The sequence below is a fragment of the Micropterus salmoides genome, unplaced genomic scaffold (genome assembly GCF_014851395.1).
Source record: "Micropterus salmoides isolate LMB-PRFRI ecotype aquatic unplaced genomic scaffold, ASM1485139v1 Ms_hic_scaffold_18, whole genome shotgun sequence".
Taxonomy (NCBI): Eukaryota; Metazoa; Chordata; class Actinopteri; order Centrarchiformes; family Centrarchidae; genus Micropterus; species Micropterus salmoides.
The window spans coordinates 19,337,097-19,347,321 of NW_024040928.1; positions in this window are offsets into that span (position 1 = coordinate 19,337,097).

Consider the following 10,225-nt stretch of genomic DNA (forward strand, 5'->3'; position numbering starts at 1 on the left):
CCTCCAGTACCCACATGACCTATCCCAGACGTTGATTTGTGGCTCCTGACACTTTAATTCATTGGAAAACACTAGTCAGGGCCCGGGAGTTAAGTAAGTCCATTAACACTATGCAGAAGTAATGCTTTCCAGTGCGGTGCCAGCCCAGCCACCCAGTGTGATCAAGCATGGAGACCCAGTCGTTTCACAGTGGGTGAAGATTTCCTGCAAGTTTTACACCTTAGGTTGCTGACAACATAATTTAAAACTAAAGTTTTTTTAGGTGAATTTATCAACAATCAGGGATGTGATTTTTCCGGATTAATCCGGAATTCTGGATTTCCGACCTGAAAATCTGACCCATGTGAATCATGCAGATCTGTAATTAAAAAAAAGGGTGGGGTGGGGGGGTACTAATCATGTTAAGGCTGTTAGCCAAAAAGCTAAAGGAAGACAAGAGAACAGGGAGGAGAGGTATTTTTGACAGCTGTAAGTAACGTTGCTGCCATTATTGTGTCACAGTCTAAGATGCAAAGAACATTGACGTCCGTTTAAACTTTGTGCGACCAGTAAAAAGCTTTTAACCGTGAACAATTCTACATTAACTTAGGCTAATTGAAGCATCAGCTAAAGCAAAACAGCAACGTGAAACTCAGAAAGAAACTCCAGTCGCTACTGCCAGTGATGCTTGGACTCATCGGGAGAGAGTGGTGTTATATCACCCAGTAATAAGTAGGCTAGAGTAGCTAATATTACTTTTTTAAGGAGTAGCCTATATGCTAAGTGACTACGTAATAGCTATATTATTTGACTTGCCCAACACTGAGTGGGATAAATTTGGTATGTTTTGATTATTACTTGTTATAGGCCTAATGTTTACTTTGAGTTGTGCATTGATCAGTCATATAGCCTATACACACTTTGCTGTATGAATGGTTGCCTTTGTCTTTATGTCCTTATGTTAAAGGTTTTGGCAAGTTATAAATTAATTTCTTGTGAATGGTTGTTACGGGTTTATATAAGGCCTTTTCAGACAGCTTTGATCCGCAGGTCGCTCTGCGCTCCTCATCAACAGACAGGCAAACAAGCGCTCCGCGAGGTAACCATGGCAACGGCTTCTGTGTAACTGGCGCGATCCCGTGAAACTGTCGCGGTCGTTCTCGTCTCACGCACACGCCCGCTGCCAGAGTTGAAATGTGAAAACTTTCTCCTACAGTTTATCAATAGACAGAGACTGATCTGACTGTGTGATCTGAGTTTCCTGAATAATATAAGTGTTTCTTTAACAGTTAGGCCACCTGCTGTCTCTTATTTATTAAAAATAATCTATTAACTTCTACTGACCTAATTTGAAAATTAGTAGTTATATTATTTAGTTATAGAATCAATTACTTCATGTTGCATGTTGCACATTTAACTGTTGAAGCTTGGTAAAAAATGAATATAAAATAATTATTATAGAGAGGTGGCAATGGGGCAGTGGATTAGACACTTGTCTTTGATTCCCAGTGCAACACATCCACCAAATAAGTTGTTGTCATGGGTCCTGCTTTACCATCAATCTTATAATAGAGCCGCCGCCAGTTTTATCGGGGTGTGAGGGAGGTCTTAGTATATTTTCCTGCTTTTTTGCCCTTTGCCAATCACATGCCTGAACAATACATATTTGTATTATCATGGTACCTTATTCCTACATTAGATTACTCCTTTGGTACTTTATAATCATTGAATTATCGACCATGCCATTTAAATGCCATTGCAAAGGGTTATTTAAATAGACCGTGTTACACATAATAGCACAAAGCATCAGCTGGACTCCTACTGTACAGAATGAGCATATAGATAAAGTTTACAAAAATGATGTAACTGCGAGTTGTTTTGACATTCATATATTGAGAACAAGTAGGACTGGTTACCATTTAAAAAAAAGGTGTTAAAATGGACGTGTTAAAAAAACTAAATCTTCTGATTCTGCTTGAAACAGTCATGTCTGCAATCATTTGTATAGCTTTTCTTGGATGTACAGTAAATTTCACATTAGTTGTGGAGTGTAACAAATGCCTATATGTGTAATTCATATGTATTCATTGCACATTTTTGGCAGAAGAAATAATGCAACACTTTATTTTACCGTGGTTACCCTAAATTAAGTAATAAAGATGTGATCTTTCTCTCGACTCAATCTAGATTTTCAACACAATATCAAGTCAAAGATGCATTTTATCAGCTGTTGCATCCACCAAATCCATCATTTCCCTAAAGGCGTCCCTCAAAAAATGATTTCATTGTCCTCTAATCCATTATATGGAGTAGCGATGTCAGCTGAGCTGTAAATGACTCAAAACACAGCTGCTGGGGAATGGAAAACTGGGAGCCAAATTCAACTCGGGCAAAATGGAAAAAGGTGGAGTCGAAAAGCTGTTAAAACTATCTGACAGATTCGATACGCTCTGCAATGTGGAACAGAATTATTAATTTGGGAACTGGGTCTGTTAAATCTATCATTCCATTATTCTAACAGGACATTTGCAGCCTCCAGTTCAGCGGCCAGCGAGCCTGTTGTTTTAACAGCTAAGAGTCGGTTTATCTTCCATTTTAATACAAGGAAGTGTTACCGTACTGTGCAGCTTGTGTTCAGTTGGAAACTTTGCAGTGCCACCCCCTGGTCACTTTTCTGTATTGGAAAGCATCACAATGACATCCAGTCACCTTGCACCAGAGACACAGAATCTTGCTTTTGAAGCTCCAACATACTTTGTTCTGAGACAGCTTCCTGAACTTTTTTACACCTCAGCCTTAGGTGAGATCAGTCTTTGTTTCTGGCTATTTCTCTTAAATAAAACGGGTTTACGGCTGAATATAGGACCCACAGGAGGACAAAGGTTCAATTTATTGATCTATAAAGTCCTGGAAATTACAGTGCTTCCATTATAATCAAAGAGAAGAGAGACAGTTCTTGTAAGATCCCAGATATGTCCCAAATAATTTCTGTATTTTTGTCCTTGGCACTGTCTATATGGTCAGCAAGTGACAACAGGAGTGTGGGACAACATACTTCACCAGTAAAGAGGCTCCATTATATTCTTTATTGTCTTGCAGTATTTTATATTTTGAAATTACATTCCTAAAATTCTAATGAAATCATATCCTGTTTTTAATACCATATGGTCTGCATTTTTTCAATAATAGTCAATGTATTTATTTTATGTTGTGTAATTACCTCTCGTTATAGTTGCTTAATAATAATAATAATAATAATAATAATACATTTTATTTGATGGCACCTTTCATGACACTCAAGGTCGCCTTACATCATAAAATACGACAAAAAACAGGATGAAAACAAAAGGTAAATAAAATTAAAACATCAGCAATCAAATGGGAATCAGTGTACATTGTTACAGTGAGTATGCTAGTTTGAAAAGATGAAGTTTGAGTTTTCTTAAGTAGTGAGTCCACCAGCATTCTGGGACCTGTAATATTAAACTGCACTAGCTTCTACAACCAGTAATGTGTCGCGAAATTAACCAGGACTAAAATCTAAAGGATTATAACTTTTAGTCTGTTTACATCTCTGGGTCTGAGCCTGTTAATGTTAAGACAATAAAGGTCTGCTGAGATCTGTTTAAATAAAAATAAAAAAAGTCTCAGAAACCTTTGCAAACAGTATTTTATAAATTCTGTAAAATATAAGGAAATTGCATTACCATGTAGATAGGATAAGTGATAAATCTAAGTATGTTTAAAGACTGGCGTTTAAGACGTCATTGCCTTTGCCAGCCTAAGCTCCTGAAATTGGTCTCTCTAAAGCGAAAGTCCTCCCAGCGGCACAGGCCCGATAGTATTCGCCTTCAGTCTAGACTTCAAAAAAGCAGGCAGTGTCTTGCGTGTGTTGTGGTTGAGGCTAAGAGGTTGAGGGGTCTCACAGCAATGCCAACGGGAATCACAGGGGGCACAGGAGCCTTGGAGGTCCTGGTTTTACAGCGCAGCAGTTCACAACGTACACACCGGCCCCCGCTCTGCTACGACTGGAGTTTGTCACTTGCAGATTTATATTCCTCTCTATTAAAACTCCTTTACAAGCCCACCGAGATTCCTAGAGATGTTGAGAGGGAGAGAGAGAGGGAAACACATAAGGAGAGGCATGAAATGGAAGAATAAAGCAAGCGAGACACCAGGAACAAAGCACATTTTAATGGCTGTGAGAGAGTTAGGGAAAGTGTGTGTCAATGCCAGTTCACCATAATATTGAGTCTGAGCCTTACAGATCCATTTAGTGGCAGTCCAATCACCGTGGAACTAAATTGCTGTTTAAAGGAGAAAACCTTTTGACTTTGTGTTACTCTCCCTGTGAAAGTGAAGAACATATCAAAACTTTATCTTGTGATTGTAGGATCTTAAGTGTGAATCTTTAAAGTGTGGTTTAAGAACTTGAAGTAACTTAATAAGAGTTATAAAAAACAGCTTTAAGGTAGAGACATATAAGGACAGTATGTAGCCTTTTAACAGACAAAGACGGCTGATGGTCACCAATTTAAACGGTTTTCACCCCAAAACAAGACAACTACATAGTCCAATTAACTGTCCAAAACACCTACTTGCCCAAAATTCCAGGTGGATTGGCTATTTACTTTTTACGATTAAAACGGAAAGCATCCACATAAATATTTCTATTATGTAAATAATTATAAACAACATATACAAAACCACTTTCCCAAACAGTCATTGAAGGAGAAACACTGGGCAGTTCCTACAGTAATAAGAAATGTGTCCTCGGAAACCAACACTGAATTAAATCAACGCTTGTATTACACAAGATGCAGAAATGTATGTTTTGAGCTTTGACAAACTGGAATGTATTTTAACAGATCTATTCATAAACTGTTTCTGTGATGGAGAAGGTCATATGGAGCCAGATGAATCACTGTAGCTCTTTGTTTCAGCTTTTCTCCCACACAAACTCAAAATACTGTTTGTCTCCTACCAACCACCGTGTTCTCACTACACTTGTTGCACCCCCCTGTAATGTGTTATCAGTAGTGCACACCCAGCTTGCACACTACTGCAGTGTGGTTGTAGGGATCAGATGTCATATCACAATGCATTAAGGTTGTTCAGCTGTGGTAATGATTTAATCTGATTTAATCATTTTGTCATGTGTGTTAATTACTCTCATTGTCATGTAACTACCAGGTAATGAAAGGCCTTTTTAAAGGACAAGGAGCAGCCTGAAAGTTGCAAAAATACATTCCCTCATGTCTTTAAACATGACACCGCCATACAAAGTAAAAATTGTTTAGTGAAAGCAGGATGAGGTTACATGTCTTTCATAATATTTCCAATCTGCAAATGTAAATATTTTTAGTTGATCCGTCAAGGCTTTGAATTCTTTCCATTTTTTGTTCCCCTACTCACTGTTCGGGATCCAGTGTGACAGCAATGAATTCATACACAGTTCAGACACTCATTCCCTTCAGCCCTCCTGCAGTAAAATAAGTAGTTTTCATGAGAGTCTGACTTTCTAGACTTGCTGAACATTACAGTTCTGATATCCAAATGAAATTACATTTATGTCATCATCTGTGGTAGGCTGAACCCAGAAGTATCTACATCCTCATAAACGCACCCTGGGAGCTTTCACAATCCTGTTTTCCATCCTGTCCAATCATTTCTCAGTGGTCCTATGCATCTCTGTCATTACAGACAGAGGAAGAGAGAAACCTTCTTTCTTTCACAACAGAAGTGAACAAAATCCAAGACATTATCTGTTGTGGTCTTTGATAAAGAGAGTAAAGAGTTGGTTATTCACAAACGAAGCATCTAAGTTAGCTAGTATTTAAGGATAAACTTCAGACTTGTAGCATTTCTTTAGTGTCCTTTGCTATAAACTGTGCAATGTATTTGACATATAGGTGATTAATCTTTTTCTATTAAAAAATGTTGGGTATCACTTTAAGCCCCTCTCTCTAGCATTTATAGAAATACAGAAACATTTAATAAATGGTTTAACATTCTATAATGTAGTTGTACACATTTGTTTAAGTCTGCAATTGTAACTTTTCCTATGAAGAAATATTTTATAGAATTAAAACTGTATTTTGTCATTATTATATTATTATCTGTATTATTATCTTCACTTATGAGGGCCACAGGATGAATTGTAGTTGTTGACAAATACAAACACATATCTAACTTACTTATCTGCTTGCAGTTACATTAAATCTTACTCTTGCAAAATTCCCACAAGCCACAAAATCAACCTCCTGGTTTATGTTTTTGTTCAAATTTAACTTATTTCAATTCCCAGCACCACCAAACCTAAAGGAACAAGAACATGAGGTACTGTAGGGTCTGTGCACTGCTTCCTTTGTACGCAAGAGGGCGGTGTGTCCCTTTCTAACCTAATCTTTGTTGCAAAGCGTTCAGTCACAGGCCTGTTTCTGTGCAGGAGATTAATGAACGGTGTATAAATTCACAATGCATCGCCAGCGCCTATGTGAAGGGAGAAAGTGGTGGACACGAGCTGCATGCATATGGACGTGAGGCACAGTGAGCATATGGAAGGGAGGTGTCTCACTGTCTCTTCCTCCTGCATTCCCTTGTTCCCTCTATTCTTCCTTCCTCTTAAAGCCAGCCACCTGCATTATGACAAAAATCTACATCCCTGTCCAAAAGGCAGATGGGCTCTTTAGAGGGCTGTATCTTCAGTGAGTAGACTTTGTGTTTTTGTCAGCTTGTACAAAAAAGCATTTAAAAAAACAAGCAGGTTTTAGTTGGAGCAGCATGTTTCACAAAGCCCATACTGTCATCTGAGTCACATCACACACTTTTTTCCCCACTTTTCCTGCAGGCTCTTGGCCTCGGTCCTGTCGCGATCTGAGACTGCATGCTGAATCATTGCGTCTAAAGATAGATGCTCATTTGCCTCAACAGCATGGGTCAAGCAGTGCAAGATAAAGGTGACTCAAAAGTCACGTAGCTGAGTTAAAAAGTTCAACAGCCTGTTTTGCAAAGCAAAAGAGACAGGCATATGGCCGTCTTGTCCTCCCACCTCAACCCTCTAGAGAACTGGTGTTTGTCAAAGTAATAAAGCTGTCCTATAACCCTATAACCTCTGTAATATTCATGATCCAAAGTTTGTGCCTCCACAAGACAGCTTGATAAGTGTTAGACCCGAGTCTGTTCCCAGGCTCAGCCATAACAAGTACATTGTCTACCTGGGTTACCATAGGACGAGCTAGTCCAGACTCCCAACAACCCACGCTGGCTTGTTAAAACACACTCCTCATTGGCTCAGCCCGGGCGCTCACTGAGAGCTGTCCTCCTCTGTTTACTGATGTCACGGGCTGGACGGAGCCCATAATAGGCAATGGCTCATCTCAACATTACGAGCTGTTTATAAACGAGGTGAAAAATGACACTTTTATTGCTGCATCCCTCTGTCCTTCCGTACCCCGGCTTGTCCTGCCTTGTCCTGTCATATCAACGGAGCACTTGTGGGAGAAAATAAGTCAACAAGGAGACAAGAGGGAGAAACGCGTACATACAACAGGGAGAGAAGGAGGGGGCTATCTAGACAATGACAGCTTCAACGCGGTGTCTCATAAACATGCATTAATCAGAGCAGAAGGCTGGTATAACTGCCGTGGCATACAAATAAGGACCCGGAGGGGAAGAGAGAGAGACTGGTGAGCCGATGATTCACAGTCTGTGCCCTGGTCAAGTTGTGTATTCTCCAAAGTCCTCCAGTGTGATTTTTTACAACCACATACGCAAACGCAAGCGTCATCAGCAGCACATTTTGACTAAAGCTTACTGTTTAACCAACTTTGATCTACTGGATAGACTTTTTAAAGTCATCCCTCGTATAATATATCTCAAATGAATGTACAATATACAAGAATGTAATTCAAACTGACATTATATTTAATTTATAGTGTACTATGTAACCATAGTACTGCAAAAATGCCATTATTTAATATTAGATATTTTATTTTATATATATATATATATGTGTGTGTGTGTCTTGTATTTTAGGCTACAACAAGCATCTTAAAATGACAACATTTTTCTTTAGTGCATGAAAATGTGTCATGATGAGAAAACCTATTTTCTTATAACATAAAAAGGATGAGAAATATTTTTCATTACTGTGCATAAGATTTTCTGGGCATTCATACTTGGCATTCAGTCTAAACTCAGCTAGAAACCATCTGTAGACTCTTTTTATACATGGTGTTAAAGCGTGTGCTACTTTGGAAATGACTCAAAACACTCATAAGTTAAATCACTTCTGAAGTACATTGTAAGCAAATGGGGATAAAATGTGAGCGATGTGGTCACTCACTTGTCCTGCAAAGTCAGACACAACGGTTTAGTTTTCCATTTGTGGTACTTAATACAGTAATATGTAATGGTTTAAATATAACTACATGAGCATTTGCTTTTTTTTGTGACCATAAATTTGTTCGATCTTACAGGAAAGAGAGTTCCTCAATACATCAAGGAGACACATGAACCACATAAAACATACAAACAGGACAAGAACTGGAGTTGTGAGCTTGTCCCACACAACCAGATATGTGATCTAATCAGTTTGCCTGTTTCAAACAGCAGCTGTCAGACTATCAAACTAAGAACAAAGTCTTCAGAAGATAGTCATCCCCTGCGGGTGTTGCCATGGAATTACATTTGTACTGGCAGAGCTGAGAGGCTGTATTTTTCCAGGGAGCATTCTGTTAATGGAAGAACATACAGGTCATTATAATTATGCAACCCTATGAGTTCTCCATTGGAGGACTTTATTCCATTTCTATATCAATGGTGCAAAGAATACCACAGTAATATATAATTTTCTGGCCACCAGAGAGCAGCATTCATTCATTCAGCTTCCCTCATTTCTCTACCATATGAGTTTGGCTGCAGGGAGCTTCAGCAGCCCCACTGAGAAGCTCTGTTATGTTATCACAGTCTGTGCTATTTATAAAAGTCCTGATTCAGCTCCACTGATGGTTCCATTTTGAGAAAAAAAAGAGAACCTAAAGGAACTAAGCATGCTGAAAGTCACTCTTGGAGGAGATACCATATCGGGTTTGTTTTTACAGATATGCCACTATACATGATAATCATGAATAAATCCACCACTGTAACAGCAGTAATGACAGTTGATAGTATGTTGTCAAAACAGATTGCATTATATTATAGATGTCTAGGTTATGAATGTAGAGTGTAATGGGCTGTTTATGTGTCATTCGTCTTGCACTGTCCCATTGCACTGCCTGAGTTTTTGCTGTGGGGGAAGCACAGTGAGGTGAAAAGGGTTCTGCCCGTAATAGAGTCTGGAGCAAAATGCCTTCTGTTTTGTTATCAGTGTCTCACTCTCCTCAATAATTACAATAATACAAAACAAGCCATAAATAACTTGCCATGTCACAAACATGAGTTTCTGACGCGCAAAAGAAAAATGCTGAATATACCCAAACAGACACAAAATACCCAAACCTCTACTGCTACATCAACACTGAAGTGAACTGAAGCACCAAGTAGGTTTTTAGTATGTTTTGGATATGAGCATCACCAATTTTTTTTTCTTTTCTGTCAGTTCTTTATTTCATTCCATTGGGGCTTCGCTTGCATGGGAGAGTTTACATTTCCAAAACAAGTGTGAAATAAATCCATGTACATAAACAGAAGAACTGTGTTATTAATATATGTATGTGTGTATACAAGTAAAAAAAAAAAAGTAATAGAAATAATAATAATAATGATAATAAATGTAGACTTTATGTAAAAAAAAATACAAATAACTGAGAACTACAGTACATAAATGTCGGAGGTCTGCCCATCTTTTGCTTCACATTTAATTTTTCTGTCTAAATGAATCCTGGTAACCTGAATACTGCCTTGCTAGCATCAGAGAACTCTATTTGTTCCCACATAAATCAAACTCATTCAATTTTCATTTCAATCCATATTTTTCACCCCATTGTCACGCTGAGGTTCCATTCCTGTTTGAAAGGACAGAAGCCAACCATGCATTGATCCAACTAACAAGATTTATCTTTGAAGCCAGAGACTCATATCATATTCCTCTATGCCATAGAGTCACTGTTAAAAACACATCATTGAGGCACACTGTTGCACTGGGCATCATATTCCTTCATTAATATGAACATGTGCACTGTTGTTTATTTTTATTAGATCCCATATACGCTGTCCTTCTGCTGCAGATACTCCAGCTCACCAA